The sequence below is a fragment of the Lutra lutra genome, chromosome 3 (assembly GCF_902655055.1).
Source record: "Lutra lutra chromosome 3, mLutLut1.2, whole genome shotgun sequence".
NCBI lineage: Eukaryota > Metazoa > Chordata > Mammalia > Carnivora > Mustelidae > Lutra > Lutra lutra.
The window spans coordinates 87,402,357-87,430,134 of NC_062280.1; the positions used below are offsets into that span (position 1 = coordinate 87,402,357).

Here is a 27,778-nt window from a genome sequence, read left to right on the forward strand (position 1 = left end):
TGTAATCAATGACTGTTGTAGTCTTATTTTCTTTTCAAATGTTATCCAAAAGAATATGAAAAAAAGAAACACAAAACACAAAGGCATTTGGAATGATTTGCAATTAATTTGCTACATATGAAAAATTGGAAAATGACAAATGCTATTAAGTAACAAATGCTGAACCGGATCCTAAAAACTGCATTTTTAATTGGCATATTTTTTCCTTAAATTTGATATCAAATCAATTTTTGAATGTTTTCTATCTAGAGTCTAGAGTGGCTCCTTTATTCCTTCTTTTGGCCTCACCATAGGTCCCTTAGGTATTTGAATCTCTGGAAATTACAAATGCTGAGCATGGTATTAATACTATTTATTGCCTTATTATTGACACATTATAATGACAAGTAGTATCAATTATAATAACATGGAAAGGCATAATATGTATAGGATATGGGCTTATAAGAAGATAATCTACAGCATTAAAGTGCCGAAAAACATTATTAATAACATGATAAACTCTGCTCAATTGTAGATATCAGAATAATCAAATCTTAGCTTATTGACACCATCAGTAATATTAAACTTGCCATCCCAGGTGTGAAATATTGACAAAAGTGACCCACTTCAAAGATACAGTGACTACAAAACAAGGAAGAAGCTATGGGTCTGAAACATAAAAGTTAATAGCTGAATAATTTAAAATAACAAAATCTGAACACATTTTCAGACCTGATGAATGAGTATGTTTTCCAAGTATGTTCAAATAATACATGACATTAAAGTTAATTTTTTTCTGAGTTTTGGTCAGACAAATTAACTTTTCCTGATGTTTTACCCTTCTTGCCATCTATATTCATCACCTACTGAATTCACAGCTAACCTTGAGTCAATCATATTTTTATTCTAAGTATTAGTCTGAAGTTAAGAATTAGAAATAGAATATGAATCATAGCAAATGGTCAAGCCAGCGAAGACTAGATAACAAAATCTTGAGAATATACATAAATCGACATGTTCTTTCAACCCTGTAGTTTTCTGGCAGTGTACCAAACACAAATCTGTAGACCTACATCCTATGATTCTACACCCTGTTACTTATCATCTTGAAACTAACAAAACCCTGTGTACCCTTCTCAAAATGAAGCAAGTACTCATTTTTACTGCTGGATTTTTCACACATGTGAAGAAAGCCGAAACATTTATAAATCCTTATTTTTTTTCTATCCTTCATAAAAACAAAAGTTTTAGTCATAAGCTTAAGGTACTCTTAGAGTTCTGCAGAAAATGTTAGTACTCAGCCTAAATTAAACTTATCAAACTTCGAAACAGTCAAGAAATATGAAAATATATCCTGTATATATGCTGTCATGATGTTCTTAATAATCATTCAGCAAATGCATAGGACATAGAACTGGGGAAAAAAATAAGAGATCATTTGTTTCTATTTATTTAAAATATTAGGGAAAGGAGATCTGAGAATTAATAGAACTATGCAACTTCACCTAACTAGATTGCTGGGCAATTATATTTCCTGAGGTCTGCTTTATTCTACCAGACCATTTTGTTTGCAAATCTTGCAGTGTTTGGTGACAGTGGACTAATGTTATTGGTCACCTATTCACTAAGTATTATATTAAGTATCATATTATAAATACAGAGTTCAGAGAATATCACACTTAGAAAATCACTGTATAATGATATAAAAATTAATAAACTAGATTCTGCCAGTTCCTAAATTGTTGCCTAGCTATAAAGTCAGCACCTCTTTAAGCTAACTAAGCTATTAGTCAGTAAGTTAATTATGTGATAATATATCAGGTCCCTGGTAACAAGCAGAAGTTAGGTAAGGATGCTGTTAACCAAAGAATACCTTAAATATAGGAACCATGGATGTTGATCTGGCCTCGAGACCGGAGAGATCCAGGGACAAAACACTCACTTTGGGATCCTAACCATGCCACAGATCACTCATTTAAGGAAGAACTAGAGAGCTTTCCTACATCAAAGTCAACACTGACTTGCAAGGTAGTGAAAGGTCCAAGCTTTTTAGAGCTAGAAGTTCATTACAGTCCACTATTATCTTCTTGGCATCTTCTAAATAGAACAGCCAATATTCCCAAGTAAAGTCATCTTTACTTAACAAAGTTGAAGCAGTTTTCCCGAGTCCTAAGTTTAAAGGTGAGAAAGCATGGCGATCCCACAAGCCGATTAGGCTACTTCCCAAAATGCTCACTGGTATCTGCATAGCAGCTGGTGGAGGTCCATGGCTCGTCCCTTCTATCCCTAACTTCTGGTAGTGGTCCCAACTCTGCCACCCATTACAGGTAGTAGATGTGTAAAAAGAAAATATGTTTCTTTTTGCTGTGAAAGGGTTTATATTCCAAGGATCAAAAAGTTCTGAAGCAAATAATGCTTGGCATAAGTACAGAGAAGGGAAAACTTCCATCAGTAAAATTCACAAATGTCTACCCAAGGATGATACTGAATAGTTCTTAGTTCCTATATACAGCTTTACCATCTATGATATTTATCTAATGCCTTTACATCGGTTGGGTGCTATTAACCTAAGAACAATTTAAATATAGAGATACTAAATGTCAGATATGGCTTTAGGCACTTTGAGACAAGATGCTCTGGACTTTCCTAAGTTTGGTCTAAGAAATATTCTGGATGGAGTGTGTTTCCCACTGTGAACATTACTTACATAAAGGTGTATATGAGTCTAATTTTTCTACCTGGGTCAATTATGTAATATTTGTTTATTCACATTTAGCTGCTCTGATTCATATATCCTAATCTTTTTTTTTTAAGATTTTATCCATTTATTTAACAGAGATCACAAGTAGGCAGAAAGGCAGACAGAGAGAGAGAGGAGGAAGCAGGCTTCCTGCCAAGCAGAGAGCCTGATGCGGGGCTCGATCCCAGGACCCCGGGATCATGACCTGAGCCGAAGGCAGAGGCTTTAACTCACTGAGCCACCCAGGCGCCCCTATATCCTAATATTATTTTTTTTAAAGATTTTATTTACTTATTTGAGAGAGAGAGAAATAGAGAGAGCACACAAGCAGGAAGGGGGCAGAGGAAGAGGGAGAAACAGACTCCCCACTGAGCAGGGAGCCCAACACGGGGCTTGATCCCAGGACCCTGGGATCATGACCTGAGCCAAAGGCAGACAACTATCCAACTGAGCCACCTAGGCACCCCTAGTATATCCTAATCTTAATTAGCGTTTAGATATAGTAATTGGTACATAACTAAACATATTATTTTCTGCTACTTACATTTTAAATAATCCACTACAATTCAGCCAATCAAAATAATTTAAACTGTAGGCAAGGAGAAGTTTGGTTCCGCTGTACAAAAGCTTCAAAACTAACCTTTGGGATCACCTGGCTAGCTCAGTCAATAGAGCATGCAATTCTTGATCTTGGAGTCATGAGTTCAATCCCCACCGTGGGCCTAGGGCTTACTTAAAAAAATTTTATATGTATTATATAATTATTACATATAATTATATATTTTATATAAAACATTATACATACTTTTCTTTTTTGTCAGAGGGAGAGAGAGCAAGCACAGGCAGACAGAATGGCAGGCAGAGGCAGAGGGAGAAGCAGGCTCCCTGATGAGCAAGGAGCCCGATGTGGGACTCAATCCCAGGACGCTGGGATCATGACCTGAGCCGAAGGCAGCTGCTTAACCAACTGAGCCACCCAAGCGTCCCAAAACATTATACATACTTTATTACATAATTTATATAAAGTATATACTTGAGTATATATAATTGAGTAGAATTTTAGACGTTTGCACACATGTTGAGGTTCCTTTAGTTTCTATGGAATCTGAAAGTATTCCCTGCATATTGAATGGCAAAACATTAGACTTCTCTTTTATAGTCTGCAATGTAATAGACAAGACCTACTTTTGCTTGTTAGATAGCTTCCATTAGGAACTATGGGAAGATTAAGTATGTTATTTTTCATTGGTATAGCTAATGCTGCCAGTGGAGATGGCTCTGAGATGGTGGTAATCTCCACTTTCACTCTTGAGGGCCTACCAGTTACTATAGTTGCCACAAGAAACTAACAGTGACTAACAAGCACAAACAGAAATTGCATACGAATATCCCTTCTCTTGTTCTAAGCTAACAACCTCATGAAGTTTTTTGGAAACTGCCATACAGTTGGATTCCTCACCACATGGCAATTTGAAGAGAATTTGAAATTCAACCAATAGAAAGTCAGGAAGATTTGCATGGGTAAACCCCTACCTCTACATCAAGGGATACAATAGGATAAAGATGATAGGTTTATAGAACTGATCCCAAAATGCAGTCAGTTTGTAAGAAGGTCAAAATTTTAATATTTATGAAATATGTTAACTTTGAGAAGATTGGAAGAGTCAGGCAGAGGAAAGCTGCCAAGGAACCATTCCTCCCAACCTAAGTTGTAAAGGAGGACTAGTAACTCTTTCACCCTTTTCTAAATGGAGAACAGTTGTGGCTGTTCTGAGTAGCCTCTCCCTGTCTCCACAAAGGCACATGTTTACTCTATTTTTTTAAAATATTTTATTTTATTTATTTGACAGACAGAGATCACAAGTAGGCAGAGAGGCAGGCAGAGAGAGAGGAGGAAGCAGGCTCCCCACTGAGTAGAGAGCCCGATGCGGGGCTCGATCCGAGGACCCTGGGATCATGACCTGAGCTGAAGGCAGAGGCTTTAACCCACTGAGCCACCCAGGAGCCCCTGTTTACTCTATTTGACCATTGAACTCTAGCATGCCCACACCGCTCTAATCGTGTGCCTACAGATGAAATCTTTCCACTTCTCTTTGTCTCCAGTAGATTTAAATTAACTGAAGTCACCATATTTCATTAAGAACCATGTTATTACATTGTTCCAGACACTGCCTTAAATTATATGACTGTTAAAATTTTAACCTTTTTCAAATAACATATCTTAAAAGATGCTAAAGTCAATTGTTTAGTAAAGCAAATCACTAAAAGTTTGAACTTACTTAAGTCAATTTAAATTATATTCCACAATACTCCAGTTAATTCATTCAGTGTATATTTATCAAGTCCTATCATGTGTAAGATACCATGAGCCAGAATATACATAGATTCATAGAGCTCCAGGTCTCATAATAAAACCAAAACTTCAAATTTTTGCTCAACTGTAAGTTGATACAGGAAGCATTTTTTGCCTTTGTGTGTGTGTGTATGAAAATTTATCACTACTGTATTTCATGAACAAAACTTATTATCTTGACAGACAGCTGGGTGGCTTTTGACTCTTAATTTTAGCTCAGGTCATGATCTCAGGGTTATGGGATCGAGCCCCATGTTAGGGTTCCCACTCAGTGTAGAAGATACTTGTCCCTCTCCTCTTTCTCTCTCCCTCTCTCTCTCAAATAAATAGTCTTTTTTAAAAAATTTAAAAAAAAAAAAAACAACTATGATCTTGTTCTTTCCTTCTTGCCTTCATATAAAGCCAAAAGAGAGAGAGATTGACCACTTAAACAACCATAAAGCAGACTGCAGGAATGTCACCAACAGCACAAACTTTGTGACCAAATTTAGTAACCAAAATTTTCCTATTTTTTCTTAATGCATAGCCCAAGGTGGCACTTGATCTCACAACCCTGAGATCATGATAAGCCAAAAACAAGAGTCAGAGACTTAACTGTCTGTGCCACCCAGGTGCTCCAAAAACAAGAGCTTTAAAAAAAAAAAATTCCTTCTTTGATATGAACCAGTTCTGGTCCCTACTCCCTACCCAATCATCTCTTTAGCTGTTCATACTAGAATTTGACAAAGAAATATTAATTTCTAAGAGCTTTATATGGTAGTTTCTATAGAACAGTAGCTTAAAAAATGGGCTTTGGAGTCAGGTCAGAAGTCAATGCTTATCCTACCACTCACTAGCTTCATGGTCTTGAAGGAAATCCCTTAGTCCTTCTGAGCCTCAGTTTCTTTGTCTATGAAATAGAAATGTTGATTCTTTCTTGGTGATACATTGAGGACTAAATAAAACATTATTCATGTATCCTTTAGCATGTACCCTCATGTGGAGTGTGTGTCCAAATAAAAAGTAGCTTTCACTGTAATGGAGGTTAGGTGATGGGGATGTGCATGATATACTTTTTTAAGCAATATGACTCTGTTTTAATAGCAGGTACATCAGCAGAATGGTCTTCCTCTGATAATAAGAAAAGTAAACTTTGGTGGAACCAAAGGAAGCAAAGCATCCAGACTCAGAGCAAGGAGAGGGCCATGGTGCTGGGAAGAAGATAGCATCGGGGTGTCTTAGTTGGAGTTACCCTAAAACAGAGCCTGAGATGAAGAATTGGATGCATGTTGGTTACCCCTAGAAACAGGCTGAAAAAATGTACAGAATGAAGTAGGCTTGGTGGAAAATCCAAACAATCTACATAAGATCCCTGCAGAGATAGATACCTACATAACCGTGCTGAGTGCTTCTCAGATCTACCTGTCTAAATGGTAAGTGGTTGAAATGTTTGTCCACAAGCTCCTGTCTCCCATCCGTTGAGGGCTGCCCTTGATGGTGTTAACTGTCTCCCACATTTCCATGCCAACCTTGAGGAAGCATTGAGCAGCCTTCTCCAGTTCGGGAAAAGACTCTGAGACAGAAATTAGGAAGACTCAAACAATGCTCTGGAGGCCTGGGCTTGTGAAGAACCATTCCTGAAGCTACTGCTAAAACTGGAAGGGGGCCTAGAGAATGAAAAACAGGACCCTAAAACTTTTCTGCACAAATAGTCTTTCTGACAGACCATAAAAAGCGCCAAGACAGGGAAAAATTGTTACAGACTGAATGTTTGTGTTCCCCTGCCAAATTCATATGTTGAAACACTAACGTTTAATGTGATGATACGTATTAGGAGGTGCGGCCTTTGGGAGATGACAATTAGGTCATGAGGGTAGAGTGCTCCCTAACAGGATTAGTGCCCTTGTCAGGGACTAAAGAGATCAGAGTCCTCTGCTTTCCACCATTTGAGGACAAAAGAAGATGGCCATTTACAAATGTGGAAGAGGGCTCTTGCTACATCCTGGCCATGTCAGGACTCTGATCTCAGACGTCCAGCTTCCAGAACCATCAAAAATAAATTTCTGTTATTTATCCACACTGTCTATGATACTTTGTGATAGCAGCTCAAACTATTGAGAGACTTGAACACTGGTTTCAAAGATACATCAGATACATACTTTTCTCTAAGCTCTAGCTTAGCTTCTTTCATAGCAAGTAGATTATGGTGAACAAAGTTCAGTGCAATAAAATAAAAGAAACACAGAAACTTTACTTTCCCAGATGCTCCAACTGGGATCTGAATTGCAGGGGTTTCCAACTTGGTTACCTATGTAGTCATAATATTGCCACCAAAGAAAGATGTGGCTTCACAAAGATAATATATTCTCAATGCCTCATTCAGTTCTCTATCCCCATAACCAGGAAACACTCCAGTCAGAGCCTGATCAGTATGGGTAAGCCAGACTCCTCTGCCACCACCTCTGAAGTCTCCATTATATTAGTCAGGCAGAAATTACTATATACTTGAAATGACGAGTCACAGCTTATGCAGGGAACGTGATGGGGGAAATTAAACTCAGCATTAATGAGTTAAAAAGCCTTGTGGCTTCTATTTGAAGGGGGTAAGCTCGTTGCCCTATCTAATCTGACAGTGAAAGGTAAGATGATTTATAAGTGGCAATTTATAATTTATAAATAATTAGGTTGTCCATTCAATGCATGGTTGCAATTTCTACCCAATCAGAGTGCCACCTAGGGTTCCCTGATAAAAAGTGAACATGGCACGGGACATGTTTATGTGAACAAATATTCACTATTGATCAGAAATTCAAATTTAACTAGGAATTCTTTACTTTTATTTGCTGTATCTGGCAACTCTATTGCCACCTCCAAGCACATACAAAGAAAGAGCTACTCATTAAAACTGCAAATGTTCTGGAATGTTGTGCTAAAGGTTCTTGGAGTTTTCAGTAGCAGCAACATTTCAATAAACTGACATGTGAATTAACTTTAACAATTTACATATTGTTTCCTTGGGCACATTTCTAAAAACTTATCAAAGCATTTCAATAATTTATTTTGTCACAACATGGCAATTTGTAGAGTGAAAAAACACTGTGATAGTAAGAGGGAAACTCTTTTCAAATAATTCCAAATGAGCCTTCAAAAAACTGCCACTTACTTGTTAAGAGTCAAATATGTGTACTTTAAGATGTTTTCATAGGATTCACCTAAATATTCTTTCATAAATAAAATCTAAATCAACTTAAGTCCCAGAGCGGTTCTGCAGAATTCTTTGATGAAGAGAAACATCCCAAAACCACATGCAGAGTCACTTCATTTTATTTGCAGGATTCTTGTTCCAGCTCACCTTCCAAAACAATTTCAGTCAAGTAGAAATGTTCTGAAAATCCCCGCTCTTAGAATGGCAAATAATCCCTGCCTTTTCATTCATTCGCTCATTACCTCTCTAAAAAGAGAATGTGCAGTTACCAGAATTTTATACAATTAGTGCTCCAAGAGTGTTTTAAATGCAAACCTATAAGAGGAAAGTAAAAACAAATCAAAGTTAATTGTGACTGGCTGGAACAAAATGCTTAAATCGATACAAGGATGGCTCATCTGCTCATCATTTACCCATTACCTGGGAGACGAACACCTCCTGCTGTGCCTGATTTTTGATACAGATTTACCATTGCCTGCATCTGCAGACACATGCTAAGGAAGCCCAGACCTTCTCTGACTCCCTGTCTCATTATCCTCTTAGCACTTACTAACCTAGTCATTGTTATTTTTTCCCTGGCTCTTGTATTCTTCTTTGCAAGAGGGGCGTGCACACAAGGAAAACTAGAGTTTAAAAACTTTATAAAGAAGTTCAGGGCCTTCTGTAAAGCAGTCAGAGAAGGTGTCAGTATCTGTGAATTACTGACTTCTCTCAACCAGCTCCCCACTGACTATTGTGATTTTCAGAAACCTCCACAAGTAGAAAGCAAGTCCTTTCATAAGGCATCCCTTGAAAAAAATGTTGTTGTTGTTAAGGTATTAGATATAAAAGAAATAGAGCTCTCTTACCCGGAAGTGTGAATGTCTTTAATGGAAGGGTGCCCGAAAACCCAACACGCAGTATCCAGGTGCTTCAAAATCTGGCTTTTGGAGGCCAGGCAAACTCTTAGCTCTCATCGGTAAAGCTGGTGTTGATAAAGACATTTCTAACCTGCTGCCTTTCTGGAAATGCCTGTCACCATAGCCAAGTATCCAAAAAATGCAATATAAAATGTATCTGCCATTGAAAGTTAACATGTATCTCTGAATTAGATACACACACCAAACTTGAGTATGTCTGGACAGGATGGTTGTGTTGATACACTAACTTATTTTTTAGGTAATTTTCCATATGGAAAGCTTGCAACTACATGTTTATTATTATTATTATTATTATCAATGATTTCTGGGTGGGGGACTCAAAAATTCTTGAAATAACTGATTTTTCTTATTCTTTTTGGCAAATAGATGATGTGTGACTGCTATCTCCATATATTTACTGGCAATTGTCTTCTTTTCGCTTTCTGGCTTTTTTTTTTTTTTTTTTTTTTACTTCTGTATATGGATACCTAACAGAAAAGTATACAGATGACCACATATGAATAGTAAATCATGACGGAAAGTGCTTTATATTTTTAGCCAAGTGCACCCAAATAGGTTAAATATGTGAAGTTTAGAAATACAGTTCCCACTTTAAAATCGGAGTATAAATACAAATGGGAAACCCAGGAGCACAGTGATAGGGTAGAGTAGAGGGAAAATAGAGTGTAAAGGACTGACTGGTGGAAAATCGTGATGCTGTACAAAGCACCAGAGTAAGATACAACTGATAGCCAGCATCAGCCTCTGAATTCACTGTTGGCCTCTCTTCCACCTACCACTTCCTCAATGCATCCTTTATATTATTTCTTTAGGAAAGGACATTCATGACCAATAACAATGTTGTAATGATAGTAAGTATCGGATTTAAGATACATTTTTTAAAAACACCTTTAACCAACATTTAAAAAGCCAGCAAGGGTGGGGGCCGGAGGGTTGTTACCTAGCTCAAGGTTTTATTTAGTGATGGTTCCACTTTTTCACTCACTGCCTGCAAATCAGCATTTTTAGTGGACAAAGGGCTCAGCAGCGGCCTTATGATTGCTTCTTTTCAAATGGTAATGGCTATCCTAACTCCTCTGCCAGGTTTTTCTTACCAGAGCACAAATTGCAGTTTACAAGGCTCTGAGGGGAAAAAAAAAAAAAAAAAAAAAAAAAAATCTTAGCTGAATATCTTTTTTTTTCTTATTCGACAAACTGACATGTAAATTACCCTTTAAGTGCTCCACTCTAGGGCTCTGATCATCTCCTAATTGTCACAGTCAATTGTAGCCAACAGTCTCTTCAATCCCAAGCGCTTTGACAACAAGCACAAGGATCAAAGCAGAATCAGCTCCCTTCAATATCCTTCTGTTTAGGATGCTACAAAATGCCTGAAAAAGAAAGGTGTAAGGGCATTGCTGTAGAGGAAACTGAGAGTAGCAAGTATTACAATAGTCATTTTCTCCATCTCTAAAATTATCCCGTATAAGCTGCCGTGATCTTTAATCACATGTGCAGAACAAATACATAAAACCTCCTGGGCAATTAATATGCTCTTAAGATTATACTAATATGCGAGCTTTACAAACAACACTGTTTCCATGGCTTAGGAAAAATTACAACACAGCGAGGGGATAGCAATCATTTCGTAGCAGCTTGAGCATCAAAAACTATTATCAAACATATTCGGTATTTGAGCATAAATTCCAAAGCATAGTTTTTATTACTTAGTTTGGTGTCAAGGATTCACTGCTCCCCCAAACTAAATAGCCCATTGAAAATTCTTGAGTTTTTTTTTAATTAACCTAGAAATGTCCAACTAAAAATGTGCACCCAAATAAATTAAAAAATGTGACACCAAAACAATTTCAGAAGATGCTATTTTCCTTACAAGGGGTAACTTTTACTGCTTTACTGGGAACAAACTAATTGAAAGTCATTACATGATCTATAAACATGATTCTTAAGTAAGATGCACTTACCAGGATCACTACTTAACAAAATATGACAATTCTTTCTAACTAAAGTAGTTATTATATGTCACTAATTTTTTTAAAAGATTATGTATGCTTTTCACAAAAAACAATTTTGCTCTATCAAATATAACAATAGAAATGATTTGGTGGAAAGAGAAACCCTATATAATAAATCTGTATAAAATAGCCACTTTGGGACACCTGGGTGGCTCAGTGGGTTAAAGCCTCTGCCTTCGGCTCAGGTCATGATCCCAGGGTCCTGGGATCGAGCCCTGCATTGGGCTCTCTGCTCCATGGAGAGCCTGCTTCCTCTCCTCTCTCTCTGCCTGCCTTTCTGCCTACTTGTGATCTCTCTCTGTCAAATACATAAAAAATCTTTTTAAAAAAAATAGCCACTTTAAAAATAACCTGAAAATTGTTAGAAAAAAAATGATAAGCAGAACGAAATCAAAGGCGCGTATGACAGCAGCTCTGTGAGCACCTCTATGGCTGTCTCCTTGTGCCCAGGTATTATATGTATACAGCGTATAAGGTCACACAGTGATTGACAGGCTTCCTATGCTCAAGAAAAAAAAAAAAAAAAAAAAAACTGAAAAAAGAGGCAGCAAATACCCCCTGTTCCTTTCTCAGCTAGTCCACTCAAATCCCCCTGTAGGGGTTTCCCATCCTCCCCTCAATTTCACCTTGAATTCTCAGGTTTGATTGAAGAGCTTCACAGAAGGGTCTATTACAGATTGAGGAATGATCCATTTCACGTCTGAAGCTCCAAAGAGCTACTTGTGAGGAGTCTTTGAGTGCATTTATCTCACATGTGAAGCTTTCTGCAAAATCAATATGGGTATTTTTCAGTTTGACAAGTCAACATGAAATATCACATAATAATAGAAAAACAGAGTTGTACATTTAAACACACCCAATACAGTTATCTACGACGAAGCTTATAGTTATTACTCATGGATATCCTTGAGTATGCGTAATCTAAATTCATCCTGAACTCTGGGCTAAAGCACACAGAAAGAGAAACTGACTGGCTACTGTACTTTTGGCTCCTTTGTCCTAATTAATCCAGGTCTTGTAGTAAGAGGAGAAAATGGGCAGGAATTGTGGCCTTTGCTACCAACTTGGGAATGATATCAGAAGTGGGAAGAAAATGACCAAAGGTGAAAAAGAAGAAGGAAGGAGAACAAATGAGAAATGTAAAGAACTTTAAATTTAAGTAATTGGCAATAACTAGATTAAACAGTCACACAAAGAACAGTAACGATGTCTGTAACGAATCCCCACCACCATGGTAGTAAACACTAGCAGAATAATTGACATATTTGTGTTGGGGTCTAACAATCTTTGAGTGAATTCTAGGTCTGTTTTACTGTCTGCATCAGCTTGAGGGATATGTTTTAACACAGTTTTTTTTCTAAATCTCTGGGGTTTTTTTTCTAATCTTGAAATGGGATTAATCAGAAAATTAATCTTATAAGGTATCCTGTACCTTATAAGATCTTGAGAGGTTTGAACAAGGTGGTGTATATAGCACCTAGCACATGGAAAACATTCAATTAATGGTAAATACTGATGAAATTATTAGGATGTCCTTACACATATCCACAAGGTCTCTAAGTTTCTAACCAGGTGCCATTTCTGGTGTTCCCTGGGCCCTTTCCACATTGTTTAATGTCCCCAAGGTATAGATGACCATTTGGGTAAAAGAGTGAGCTCGCTATGTTAACTCTAGTGTAGGTCCTAGTAGAAGAGGGCAGCCACCCATATTCTCTTGCCTTGAAGATGGTCTTCCTTTAACCAAGAAAGCTATCCCCACCAACTGAGAGAGAGAATCAAATGGGACTTTGAGAAAGGAAGAAAACCCAGGCGGGGAGGCCAAATCAGCTGATCACTTCCAGCAAGAAACAAGATAAGAGATGTAACATATAGTTTGCCTTCATATGCCAGTATGCTATCATTAATACTGAGGTTATCTCTATATATTCCACCACAGGAAGACTCTTAAAATTAAAAAAAAAAAAAAAAAAAAAAAAAAAAGACTTTCTCAATAGCATGTTAGCAACCCAGAATTGGTTAAATGACTCACTATAACCACTTATTCCTCTCTCTCACATTTTCCTGTAGCTTATCACTACATAAGCAGTTTTAACACTGCTGTACATGATTATCTGTCCTTGGATTTGTAGATTGCCTGAACAATATTTATAGCTTTAGGTTAACTCTCTCCACTACTCAGAATAAGTAGTGGCCAAATACAAATAAAGCCAAAGGAGGCAAAACATGTGAGTTCAGTGATGTGAAAATTCATGTTAATTATAAAAGTAAGTAACATTATAAAATTCAACTGAAGTTTAAAAACTCTTATCCTAGGGGCACCTGGGTGGCTCAGTGGGTTAAAGCCTCTGCCTTCGGCTCAGGTCATGGACCCAGGGTCCTGGGATCAAGCCCCACATTGGGCTCTCTGCTCTTCGGGGAGCCAACTTTCTCCTCTCTCTCTCTGCCTGCCTCTCTGCCTACTTGTGATCTCTGTCAGATAAAAAAATAAAATCTTAAAAAAAAAATCTTATCCTATATTTTGAAGTCAAATAACTAAATATAAATGACTTTGTACTTAATTAATTCAACCAATAGGTATCAAGAAATTAATATATGTAATACTGTTCATTTTTTAGCTACCTTACTGTTCTCCTCGTTATTAAAATTAAGCTATAGATTTCATTCCAAAACCAAATTAAAATATTTTATTAAATGCTGACACAGAATTACAAGAACAAATTGAAACAATTTCCTACTTAAAAAGGGTCATTTCCTTAAAATTTTTAATTTATTTGTTTTGGACTCAAAATACATTTTTAGTGAGGAAACAAGTTTATAAATGATAATTACATTCCCAGATTGACACATAAAAACCTGTTTAATGTAAAATGTACCTGAAACACACTAGAACCAAGTGTTAAACAGCTCTGGGTTGTAAGATCTATATATTTAATCCTGTAGAGGCTTAAAAAGTGTCATTGAACCTTGAGTTTCCAAAATCTGAGACATATCAGGCAAAACACCTGAGGTAAGAATAGAACATCCATGAGTTTGGGTGATCACTGTTCTTAGGATCACCACCACCACCACCACCACCATCATCATCATCATCATCTTGCCCTATTTTGCCCATCATATTAGAACATGGAGGCTATGAAGATGATGCCAGGGGTAGCCAGTAAGATGGTATCTCATCACCTTGACATTTTAAGTAAGTGGAGGAGAACTGCACCAGGCAGTTGGGCCCTCACTCTCTCTAGCACTGAAAGCTCTTCCATCATATTCATTTCCATGAACATTTAAAAAATGCTTTCAGTTAAGCAGATGAGGTCTCTGAGATATCTCTACCTACATCTCAGCATTTCCTCCTTCTAGATTTTGTCTTGTACTGTGGCCAAGGCAGCCTCCTTAGGCACACCTTTGAAAAGTCCAGGGAGGGGATAACTCAGGACCTGTGAACATACTTCTTGGCATGCTCGTAGTACCTCGACAAAACAATACTGAAATGAATATTTGCCTTTCTAAAGATCACAATGGAAAATAATACCATAACTTCTCAATTATTTTTATATTTCAAAAGTTACTCTCCTTTATTATCAGGATTTTCTGCCTGCTTCCAGTTTCGGTTTGAACTTGGATTGTAAACTTTACTACTCAAAAGTATGAGTGATGCCTACTTTTCAAGTACTTCATATGTGCCATTAAGTAGTAGCCTATAGTTCAACTAATAAAAGTACTATGAACATTCATTTCCTGCCATTTGTCCACATGTTCAAGTAAAAGCACCATACCCTACAGTTTGCAATCCACCTAAATGACCTCTGGCCTTATCAAATTATAATCACAAAGCATATATATGCCTCACTTAAAAACTGGGGGTGCCTGGGTGACTCAGTCCATTAAGCATCTGCCTTCCACTCAGATCATGATCCTGGGGCCCTGGAATCGAGCCCCACACCAGGCTCCTTGCTCAGTGGTGAGCCTGCCTTTCCCTCTCCTCCCCTCTCCCTCTACTTGCCCCTCCACCTGCTTGTGCTTTATCAATAAATAAGTAAAATCTTAAAAAAAAAAAAAACTGAATGGAGCAGAGTTTGGGGGATGAGAAAATGGGGAGTTCTAGTTTAATGAGTATAGAAGTTCAGTTTGGCAAGATGAGAAAGTTCTGGAGCTCTCTTGCACAGCAATGTGAATCTACGGCACAACTGCAGTTAACTCAAAATGGTCAAGGTGACAAATTTCGTGGGTTTTTTTTACCACAATTAAAAATAATTTTAAATTTAAAAAATAACACAGTAAAACTGCTTGAAAAAGCTAGCGCATCTAATTCAATAATAAATTAATAATTATGGAACACCTTTTGAAAACTGAATTAAGTTATCCTAATTTTTAAGTGTTAGGCAACCAAGTTCTTGGATTTCAGTCCTAATTTCTTTTCTATGAAAATACTGCCTAAAAAAATTGTCTATACAGTTTTCAAATCTAAACAGACTAATTTTTGAGAAATTGCACAAGAAAATGCAGGTCAAAACAAAATAAATCAATGAACTTTGGATTATAGAATTTCACTTCTCTTTTGAAAGATTCAAACAGTGAAACACAAGAAAACCACCACTCCCAGGTGCTGTGTTCTGAGGCTGTAACTACCACCCATTGTTACCCTTTCAAATCTCAACATTTCCCTGAATTCAGTGAATTTCAGTGGACCAAGCAAAAGCTGAAGCTCATTGAGACGAAAATACTTGAAACAAAACCAGAGTAGTTTTCAGTGGTTTCTCTGTTTTTGTAACAATAATTCCACCATATCTTAACACTCACTTTGTTCAGGGTTTTTGTTGTTTTGTTTTGTTTAACATTTTACTCTGGCTACTTTTTTTTTTTTTTTTTTTTTTTTTACCATTTTTTAAAAAGTTAGATTACAAAGTAGAGTTTTTTTTTCAGGATTAAGCGTCATAATGTTTTCTCTTTGAACAAGGTGAGCAAATTTAAATTTATCCCACAGAGAAGCAAGAGAAAGAAACCTCACAAGAAGTAGGCAAAATGGGACTATGGATAAGGAGGGGAATTTATAGAAACTAGTGTCTTTAATTTATAATCCCACTTCATGTACAAAGAATGAAATTAATCAAAAGCACAAGTACATGGCTACCTTTTGAAAGATCCCTGGTATAAAATGAAAGGATGAGAACTAATGGACACAATGCATTGATTCAAAAATTTATTAGAACTTTTTTCTCTCCATATGCACTCTACTCCAATCATTCAATCATCTAATTTTTTTAAATTTTATTTAGTTTAGAAAGACAGAGAGAGAGAGTGGGGAGAGGGGGAGGGGGAGAGGGGCAGAGGGAGAGAATCCTCAAGCCAACCTCCCACTGAGCATGAAGTCCCACACAGGGCTCGATCCCATAACCCATGGGATCACAACCTGAGCCAAAACCAAGAGTGGGAAGTTCAACTGAACAAGCCACCCAGGCACCCCTCTAAATGCTTTGTTTTTACATTTATTCTTATAGTCTGCACACTTTATTAGGTTAGGGATAGCAAAACCTTGAAGTCGAATGTGAATCTGCAGTTTATATTAATACTAATAGTTTTGATAATACCAGTTACCTATAACTATCATATCTCAGCACTTACATTATCTCCTTAGAACAACTGTATGAGGTAAGTATCACTATCCCTTTAACATAGGAGAAAACTGAGGCTTTGAGTGATAAATAACTTGGCTAAAATCACACAGTGAAAAATGTTGTGAAAAATGAAAATACCCTGCATCTTCATGAATGGCTAAGAGTATAGTTTCATTTCATTGTAGATTATTCTTCTACATCTACTACAAACCCTTCCTTTCTTTATCTTCTTGATAAATGAGTTTCCTCTTTTTGGGGGGGTCTCCTATTGCCCAATATTTCCTTAATGGTAACTTTATCTTGGATGCAAATACTTGTTGTGATTGACTCCATGACTGAACCAAATGTGGTCATTAGCAGTCATGGTCATTGACCAGAAGCAGCAGCTCCCTTGGTTCCTCTGCTACATCTCCAAGTATTCACCAAGCAGCCAGTTAAAAACCATTCACTACAGAGAATAACATCCACAATAACACATCTTTTGAAATCCACTTGAATTCAGGACTAGAATCACTAACAACTCAGTGTATTCCAGAAGATGCTACTACCTCTGCAAATACCATAACCGATACCAGTGAAGAACATTAATGACCAGCACAATAAGCCTATTCATTTCCTGCTTCAGATCTGGATCCCCTTCTACCCAAGACCTCTCTATGCCCAGGTGAATGTTTTCATGTCGTTCCTAATGTGAAGAGAGTGAGGACATACTCTCACCGTGTTACTCAGGACAACCCTAAGAATCCAAGAATAGCAAAGCTAGAATCCTAAGGGCTCTCTCAACCATGCCATAAAATTATATGTGAGAAGAATCTCCAAAGAAGTAAATGATTTTCCCAAGGTCATAAACTAATGAGTGGGGGAAAAAAAGAGATTTCACTGCAAATCCAGTGCATTTTCCACTAGAACATTTTTATTTTATTTTTATTTATTTTTTTAATTTTACTTTTTAAAAAATATTTTATTTTTATTTATTTGACAGAGAGAGAGATCACAGGTAGGCAGAGAGGCAGGCAGAGAGAGAGAGAGGAAGCAGGCACCCAGCTGAGCAGAGAGCCTGATGCAGGGCTCCATCCCAGGACCCTGAGATCATGACCTGAGCCAAAGGCAGACGCTTAAGCCACTGAGCCATCCAGGCACCCCTCCACTTAGAAAACTTTTAAACAAAAGGCCTACTATGTGTCAAATAAGGTACTATGTATGTTACATGCAGTATTTTGTATAACCCTCACAACATTCACAAAAAATAAATAGTATTACTCTTCTTATATAATTGAAAAAGATTAAATAATCTAATAATCTAGTTAAATTCACATAGTCAGAAAGCTGTGGGTATTGCTACTAAGACCTTACTTTTTTTTTTTTTTTTAAGATTTTTATTTATTTGACAGAGAGAGAGCACAAGTAGGGGAAGCAGCAGGCAGAGGGAAAGAGGGTGAAGCAGGCTCCCTGCTGAGCAGGGAACCTGACCTTGGGATCATGACCTGGCTGAAAGACGCTTAACTGACTGAGCCACCCAAGAGCCCCAACAACTTACTTTTAATAGTTAAACTCCTATTTAAAACAAAACAAAACAAAACAAAACAAAAACAACAACAAGGGGGAAAAAAAAACAATCCAGAAAGGATTATGCCCCTAAGAAGTAGTAGATCGATACTGAGATTAGAGGGAAAAGGTGTAAAGTTAAAACCTGGGAAACCAAAAAACTAAAGTAAAGGTGTTGCATGAATATATTAGTCTTTATTTTTATTTTTTTTCCCAAAAGGATTTAATTGGTTTTTAAACAACAAACAAAAAATCTGATACAATAAAATGAACTAAATTTAAAATTGGTGCACAAAATGAGCCTAAGGGAAAATTCAATGAAATTAAAAGACAAAATTATTCCAAGGAAGCCTTCTATACTTGCCAAGAATGGTCTATAAATTTGAATCTGAGTTTCAGATAGGCTGCGTGAAGAGGGAAATGTGATTCATTACATGGATCAGAGTGTCCCTAAAACAAAGAACATGCCATTTGTCCAGGAGGACACAATTCTTCCTGGTTCTGAGATCATAGAGAAACTTGTCCCTGTGGCCCTCCTTCAGAAGACACAGCACAGAACAGGGAACAATCACATCAAAATATGCTCTCAGCCTGCAGACCAATGAACTGCTTGGGCTGTTGAGTGCACCATTCATTAGTGCCAGGCGGCAGCATTGCTCGGGACAGAATTCAGTCATAGCAGTTCTTTGGGGACAGCATGCTAGTTTTCTCAGGGAAAGGGCCGAAGGGACAAGTGAATGATGCTGAAAGTGAGGAAGTCCTGCATAAAATCCAATACTAATGCTGATTCCCATAATACCTTTGCTAGGACACCCAACCCATCTTCACCCGGAAGGCATTTAGCCCCTTCCACTTACTCATTCCATCTGAACACAATTCACACTTCCTAACCTTTTCTGATGCAAAAGAACAGATAGAAACCAATGGTCTCTGCACCAGACCTAGTCTCAAGCTGGTCTGAGGAGAATGAGTGAAGTGGACAAAACAGGCAAAGTCCCGCCAAGAGAGCCAGTTGGGCCATGGTGTGCCCATAGATTGTGTCAGTTCACTGGCCATATGGAGGTCCACCATTCATGGACTTTGCAGAGAGCACCAGTTGTCATTGGCAAACCTCTCTTAGGAGCCATTCCTCCCATTCATTATTTCACTCAGTCACTGAGTTGAGCAATATCTATTAGTAATTATTATAGTTTCATTTTAGGAAACACAGCTACACAAGATGCACAGTGCCCCTTCCTAACAAAGCTTGTGGGTTACCCTCTACTGAAGATGCTCTTAATTTAGTCAACTCAAGAAAAAAACAAGGAGCTGGAGAATTAATAACTAAAACTCTACATGCTGCCTTTTTTTTTTTTTTTTTTTCACCAAAAGCTGTGGGACAATTCATCTGGGAATCTGAAGAGCAGCCAGTCCTTCCTTGGGGATTAAATAAAGACTATAGCCTTGTAATTCTTTCAGTAGTCCACGCCTTTGATGGTGTCATCTATCAAGAAGGAAACTAATATGTGACAAATACATCATAATATTCTGTGAAAGACTTTAAAAAGTTGTGAAAGCTAAAAATATTATGGAAATATTCCCTTTAAAACATGTGCATGTTGATAAAATGGGCCTTAAAGCTATTATTATATAAGTACACCTGAGTGTCTGTCATAGTTAGAAACTTGTGCTAAAAATACAGATAATGAGGGGCACCTGGCTGGCTCAGTTAGTAGAACATGAGCTCTTGATCTCAGGGTCAGGAGTGAGAGCCCCACATTGGGTGTAGAGATTACTTTAAAAAAAAAAAAAAGAAAACAAAACAAAAGAAAAAATACAAGATAATGAAATAAAAAATGATCAATTTATTTTACCTAAACACTAGACAATTATATTAATTAATAACATTTAATGCCTAGCACCGAAGGACTCACTGATTTACAAATACAGCCTTATGGAATGTTAAAAACATAATTAGGATTAGCCTGAAATGGCAGCACTCATGTACTCTTATCTGTTTATGTGCACACAGTGTGGCTATGTATGGAATAAAACATCAAAATAGTCATTTCACATCATCAACCTAGGGTCAGAGGATGGTAAGAAATAACTATCCCAGAGAAAGTTCTGCATTCACTCGCAAGTCTTCTAAGTAAAACTAGAATTGTCACCACTCTTCCCCAACTCACAAGCTATACCAAAGGAATATAGACAACTGGAAAACAAAGAGCACTTGACTGTACAAATTAAACAGGTTTCTAGCATTTTAACATAAAAGCATACATCATAAGATGCACTGTACAGCATTATTTTATACAAGGTGAAACTCTTACCTTTTCCTCATTCAGACTGTCTACAAGTACTTTGTACTTAAGGATTAGATCTACTTCCTTCAAAGCTACATGTATCCATACCCAAAAGATTTCATTGAATGTAAAGGGCTCCCAGAGTACCTGAGTGGCTCAGTGGGTTTAGTACCCAACTCTTGATCTCAGCTCAGGTCTTAATCTCAGGGTCATGTGTTCAAGCCCCACAGTAAAGGCAGTAAAGGGCTCCCTTTCCTGGATGTCAGGAAGAGCAGAGTGTGTGCCATGAAGGCCTCAGGCACATTATAAGAGTACAGATTGGTACTGTCTGCACACCCAAATGCTGCATTCTGCTCCTCTATCACATGCAAACATTTGCACCTAATTATGTCACCAAGTCCTGCTTCTAGTACTTCATGTCTCAGCTAAAGAAGATGAAGTCTTCAGAGGAAATTGTCTACTATGGACAGGTATCGGAGGAATCCCCCTTGTAGATTAAGAACTTCAGCAATTGGCTATGCTATGAATCCCACAGCAGAACCAACAATACATACCAGGAATACTGGGACCTGAACACTGCAAATGGTGTCACCCAGTGCTACTGAGACACAGGCACCAGCACAATCTAGATAATGAAGGTGGAGCAGATTGCAGCCAGCAAGTGCCACTCACCAGCAATCAAGCAGTTCCACGACTCCAAGATCAAGTTTCCACTGACCCACTGTGTCCTACAATGCCACCACAAGTCACACTTAACCAAAACTTTCCTTTAGATGTAGAGCCTTCCAGTGCCCAGGTTTGTGCAAATACACTCCTTGGGAACACTAGGAGAAAGAGAGAGAGAGAGAGGGAGAGGGAGGGAGGATAGGAGAGAGAAAGAGAAGGAAGGAAGGAAGGAAGGAAGGGAGGAAGGAAGGAAGGAAGGAAGGAAGGAGGAAGGAAGGGGAGAAAGAAAGAAAGAGAGGGAGGGAAGAAAGAAAGAAAGAAAGAAAGAAAGAAAGAAAGAAAGAAAGAAAGAAAGAAAGAAAGAAAGAGAAAGAAAAAGGAAGGAAAGAAAAGGAAGGAAAGGAAGACCCCAGAAGGATCCCATAGATCACCTTCTACACCAGACTACTCTTTCAAGACTGGGAGAGGTAACTGTTTCACCCAATATATAGAAACAAGCAGAGAGAGTGAGGCAAAGTGAGGAGACAGAGGAATGGGTTCCAAAAGAAATATCAAGAAAAAAAAAAAACTCAGAAAAAGACCTTAGTGAAGTGCAGATAAGTAATCTACATGATAGAGTTCAAAGTATTGGTCGTAAGGATGCTCACCAAACTCAGGAGAAGAGCAAATGAACACAGAGCTTTAACAAATAGATAAAAAAATATGAGAAAGTACCAAACAGAAGTCACAGAGCTAAAGTATACAATAACTGGGCTAAAAAATACACTACAGGTTCAACAGCAGACCAGATAAAACAAACTGATCAGTGAGCTGGAAGACAAAGCACTGAAACTTACCCAGACAGAGCAGGAAGAAAAAAAAAATTTTTTTTAAGTGAAGATACCTTAAAGGACTAAAATAACAGCATCAAGTATAATAACATCCATATTACAGGGCTTCCAAAAGAGAGAGAGAGAGAGAAAGAGAGAGAAAGGGGCAGAAAATTTACCTGAAGAAATAATGTTTAAAAACTTCCTTAATCTGGAAAGGGAAAAAAACTACCAAATCTAGAAAGCCCAGAATTCCTTTGTAGCCAAAACATTCATAGCAAGACACGTTGTGATTAAAATCTCAAAAGTTAAATACAAAGAAAGAATCTTAAAAGCAGCACAACAGAACAACTTGTTTCACACAAAGTAGATCCCCTAAGGCTATCAGCAGATGTTTCAACAGAAATTTTGTGGGCCAGAAAAAAGTGGCATGATATGTTAAAGTACTGAAAGGGGAAAAAACTTCCAAGTAAAAATACTCTACATGGCCAGGCCATCATTCAGAATATAAGGATGGTGTTCTAGATATGCGAAAAGTTAATCACCACTAAACTGGCCTTAGAAGACATGTTAAAGAGACTTCTTCAAGCCGAAAAGAAATAACACTAGTTAATGAAAAGAAAACATACAAAAGAAAAAAAAAAAAAAACTCACTGGAAAAGGTAAATATATAGTAAAGATGGTATATTTATTCATTTATAAAGCTAGTATGAAGGTCAAAAGACAAAAAGTAATGAAGTAAACTAAAATTGCAATAATTAGTGATGGGATATATAAAAAGAAAGCTAGTATGAAGGTCAAAAGACAAAAAGTAGTGAAGTAAACTAAAATTACAATAATTAGTGATGGGATACATAAAAAGATGTAAATGTGACATCAAAAACATGAAATGGGGGTAAAAATATACTTTGGGAATCTATTCAAATTTGAGTGTAATCAAGTTAAAATATACCACTGTGTAACTAGGATGTTATATAAGAACCTCATGGAACCAGAAGGAAAAACATATAGTAAATACAAAAAAGAAAATGAGAAAGAAATCTAAACATAACAATAAAGAAAGCCATCAAAGCACAATGGAAGAGAGGAATAGAAGAAAAAGGAATGCAGAGGAACTACAAAAACAGCCAGAAAACAATTATCAAAGTGGCAATAGATACATACCTATGCATCAATAATTACTTTAAATGTGTACGGATTAAATTCTGAAATCAAAAGACATATAGAGTGGCTGAATGGATAAAAAGCAAGATGCATCTATATGCTGCCTACAAGGGACTCACTTCAGAAGGATACACACAGACTGAAAGTGAAGGGGTGGGAAAAGATATTGCAAACAAATTGAGATTTAAAAAGAGCTGATGTAGTTATACTTACCTAAGATGAAACAGGCTTTAAAACAAAAAATGTAATAAAAGATAAAGATATCACATAATGATAAAGAGGTCAATCCAGCAAGAACATATAACATTTATAAATACCTAAGAACCCAAGATAGGAGTACTAAAATATATGAAGCAAAGATTAATAGACCTAAAGGGAGAAATTGACAGAAACACAATAAGAGTGGGAAATTTTAACACCCCACCTACATCAACAGATAGGTCATCCAGACAGAAAATCAATAAGAAAACATCAGCCTTGGAGCACCTGGGTGGCTCGGTTGGTTAAGTGTCTGCCTTCTGCTCAGGTTGTGACCCGGAGTCCCAGGCGGGAGCCCCCGCATCAGGCTCCCTGCTCAGCAGGGGGTCTGCTTCTCCCTCTGCCCCTCACTCTGTTCATGTTCTCTCTCACTCTTTCTGTCTCTTTCTCAAATAAATAAATAATCTTAGAAAATATCAGCCTTAAATGACACATAGACTAGACAGACTTTATTAATAAACATATATGGAACATTCCTTCCAAAAACAGAAGAATACAAATTTTTCTAAATAGCAGATGGGACATTCTCCAGAAGAGGTCACATTAGTCTACAAAACAAGTCTCAAGAAGACTGAAGTCCTATTAGGCATCTTTTTCAACCACAATGGTAGGAAACTAAGAAAACTTGAAAAATAACAAAAATGTGAAAGTTAAACAACATGCTACTGAACAACCAACAGGTCATCAAAGAAATCAAAGGAGAAATCAAAAAATATCTTGAGACAAATGAAAGCAGAAATATGCCAAACCAAAACATATGGGATGCAGCAAAAGTGAATAAAAGAGGGAAGTTCATAGCAATACAGGCCTAAGTCAAGAAACAAGAAAAATCTCAAATAAGCAATGTAACCTACAACTAAAGGAGCTAGAAAAAGAGGAATAAACAAAACTCAAAGTTGGAAGAAGGAAAGAGATAATAAAAGTAAGAACCAAAATAAATGAAATAGAGACTAAAAAGATAAATAGAAAAGATCAATGAAACTGGGAGCTAGTTTTTTGAAAAGACAGATAAAATTGACAAACCTTTAGCTAGACTCACCAAGAAAAAGAGAGTTCAAATAAATAAAATCAAAAATGAAAGAAGAGAAAGAACAAATGATACCACAGACATACAAAGGATTATAACAGTCTACTATGAACAATTAAATGCCCACAAACGGGACAACCTAGAAGACATGGATAAATACCTAGAAATATACAATCTTCCAAGACTGACTCATGAAGAAATAGAGATCCTGAATAAAACAAAGATCAGTAAGGAGACTGTATACTAATTAAAAACCTCCTAACAAACAGAAGTCTAGGACCAGATGGCTTCACTGGTAAATTCTACCAAACATTCAAGAAGATTTAATACTCACCCTTTTCAAACTTCTCCAAAAAACTGAAGAGGAGGGAATGACATCCAGACACTTCCTATGAAGCCAGAATTATGCTGATACCAAGACCAGACAAGGACATTACAAAATAAATAATAAAATAAATAAATAAATAAATAAATAAATAGGAGGAAAGGAAGGAAGGAAGGAAGGAAGGAAGGAAGGAAGGAAGGAAGGAAGGAAGAGAAAGAAGGATTGATTATAGGTCAATATCCTTGTATTGGGATATTAAACATAGACACAAAAATCCTTGGGGTACCTGGGTGGCTCAGTCGGTTAAGCATCTCCTTTGGCTCAGGTCATAATCCCAGGGTCCTGGGTTTGAGCCCTGCATCTGGCTTCCTGCTTCAGCAAGGAATCTGCTTCTCCCTCTCCCTCTGCCTCTCCCCCTAGCTTGAGCTCTCCCTTACTCACTAACTCTCTCTCTCTCTCAAATAAATAAATAAAATATTTTTTAAAAATCCTCAACAAAATGTTAGCAAACTAAATTCAACAATACACTAAAAAGTTCGTACACCATGATCTAGTGTGATTTATTCCAGTGATACAAGGATGGCTCAACATCTGCAAATCAATTAACCTGGCACACCACATTAAAAAAATGAAAGATAAAAATTATATGATCATCTTAATAGATGCAGAAAAAACATGTGACAAAACTCAACATCCATTTATGCTTAAAAAAAAAAAACTCTCAACAATGTGTGTGTGTGTGTGTGTGTATCATGTGCATCAACATAATAAAAGCCATAATGACAAACACAGTCAATATTATAATCACTGGTATAAAACCTGAAATCTTTTCCTTTAAGATCAGGAACAAAACAGAGATGCTCACTATCTCCATTAAAAAAAAAAAAAAAAAGATTTTATGTTTAAGTAATCTCTACACTGAATGGGGCTTGAACTCTCAATCCAGAAATCAAGAGCTGCATGCTCTTTCAAATGAGCCAACCAGGTGCCCCTTCCTCACTTTTATTCAACATAGTATTGAAAGTCCTGCCACAATAATTAGGCAAGAAAAAGAAATAAAAGGCATCCAAACTGGAAAGAAGAAGTATTTGTTGCTATTTGTGGATGACACAGTATTATATTTAAATAACCCTAAGGACTCCACCAAAAATGGTTAGAGCTAATAAATGAATTTAGTAAATTGCAGGATACAAAATTAATATACAAAAATCTGTTGCACTTCTATACACTAATAATGAGCTATAAGAGAAACAAAAAAAATTCCATCTACAATCATATCAAAAAGAACAAAAGATCTAGAAATAAATTTAACCAAAGAATTGAAAAATCTGTACACTGAAAACTATAATATACAAACTGAAAGAAATTAAAGATGACACAAGTGGAAGGATATTCCATGCTCATGGTTTGGACAAATTAATATTGTGAAAATATCCATACTACCCAAAGCAATCTCTATGAAAAGTCCAAAGGCATTTTTCACAGAACTAAAATAAATAATTCTAAAATTTGTGTGAAACCTCAAAAGACTCCAAAGAAGCAACACAGTCTTGAAAAAAAGACAAAGCCAGAAGTATCAGGATCATTGATTTCAAATTATACTATAAAGCTACAGTAATCAAAACAATATGGATTGGCATAAAAACAGACACACAGATCTCTGGCACATAATAGAGAATCCAGAAATAAACTCATACCATCAAAAAAAATTTATGGTAAAGGCATCAAGAATACACAATGGATAAAGAATAGTCTCTTCAATAAATGATGCTAAAAAAAATAGACAGCTACCTGCACAAGAATGAAGCTGGACCAACCACCATCTTATGCCATATATTAAAATCAACACAAAATGGATGACTTTAATGCTAGACCTGAAAACATAGACCTGCCAGACCTGGAAAAAACATAAGCAGTAAGCTCCCTGATATTGGTCTTGGTGATGGTTTTTTTACTTTGACTCCAGAGACAAGGGAAACAAAAGCAGAAATAAATAAATGGGACTGCATCAAACTAAAAAGCTTCTGCATGACTTTCTCTACCATCTTGGAGCCTGTGGAGGGAACAGGACACCTACAACGATAAATAGATCTGGAAGGTTGTGGTCCAAGGTCATTTTTGCCAGCTATAAGTGGGGTCTCTAGAACCAGAGGGAGCACAGAACTCTTCTTAAAATTGAAGGTGTTTATGCTGAAATGAAACTGAATTCCATCCAGGTTAGAAATGTGCCTACGCATACAGAGCAAAGAAAAACACAGTGACTCCTGGTGGCAAACCAAACAAAACTGGAGTAATCTAGAGAAGAGTAACTCATGGTCATGGAAACAGTGGCATGGTTTGTGCCAAATTCCAAAACAACCTTCCCGCTAAAGCCATTGGCCACACAATCCATGGGATGCTATACCTCTCAAGGATTTAAACTTACAGAAAGGTAAATAAATAAAGGTGTAGATTTGTTCTCTTAAAAAAAAAAAGAAAGAAAAAAAGAAAAGAAAAGAAAAAGGAAACGTTTCTGCATAGCTAAGGAAACCATCAATGAATGGAAGGCAACCTACTGAATGGGAGAAGATATTTTGCCAATCATATATCTGATAAGGATTAATATTCAGAATATATAAAGAACTCATACAACTCAACAATAAAAAATAATCTAGTTATACAAATAGGCAGAAGATCTGAATAAACATTTTTTCCAAAGAAGACATAGAGATGACTAATAAGCACATGATTAGATGTTCTACATTGCTAATGATCAGGGAAATGCAAATCAAAAAACCACAATGAGTTATCAATTTATACTGGTCAGAATGGCTACCATCAAAAAGACAAGAAACACCAAGTATTGGTGAGAATGCAGAAAAAAGGGAACACATGTTCACTGTTGGTGGGAATGTAAATTGGT

At 36.9% G+C, this 27,778-nt stretch overlaps 1 long non-coding RNA gene across 8 annotated transcripts in view; it reads right to left on the bottom strand.

Annotated features, from left to right (window-relative positions):
• LOC125095897 (uncharacterized) overlaps nt 1-27,778 on the bottom strand; it is a 69,431-nt gene that overhangs the window by 12,426 nt on the left and 29,227 nt on the right. For 5 of the 8 annotated variants that reach the window (XR_007125993.1, XR_007125987.1, XR_007125994.1 and 2 more), the window contains 3 exons: nt 11,815-11,952; nt 10,387-10,546; nt 5,474-8,571 (listed from right to left, as the gene is read on the bottom strand). This is a non-coding gene — a long non-coding RNA (uncharacterized LOC125095897). Of the gene's footprint in view, nt 1-5,473; nt 8,572-10,386; nt 10,547-11,814; nt 11,953-24,885; nt 24,960-27,778 lie in introns of those variants that run through there. The other 3 variants (XR_007125991.1, XR_007125988.1, XR_007125990.1) reach the window with 2 other exon arrangements.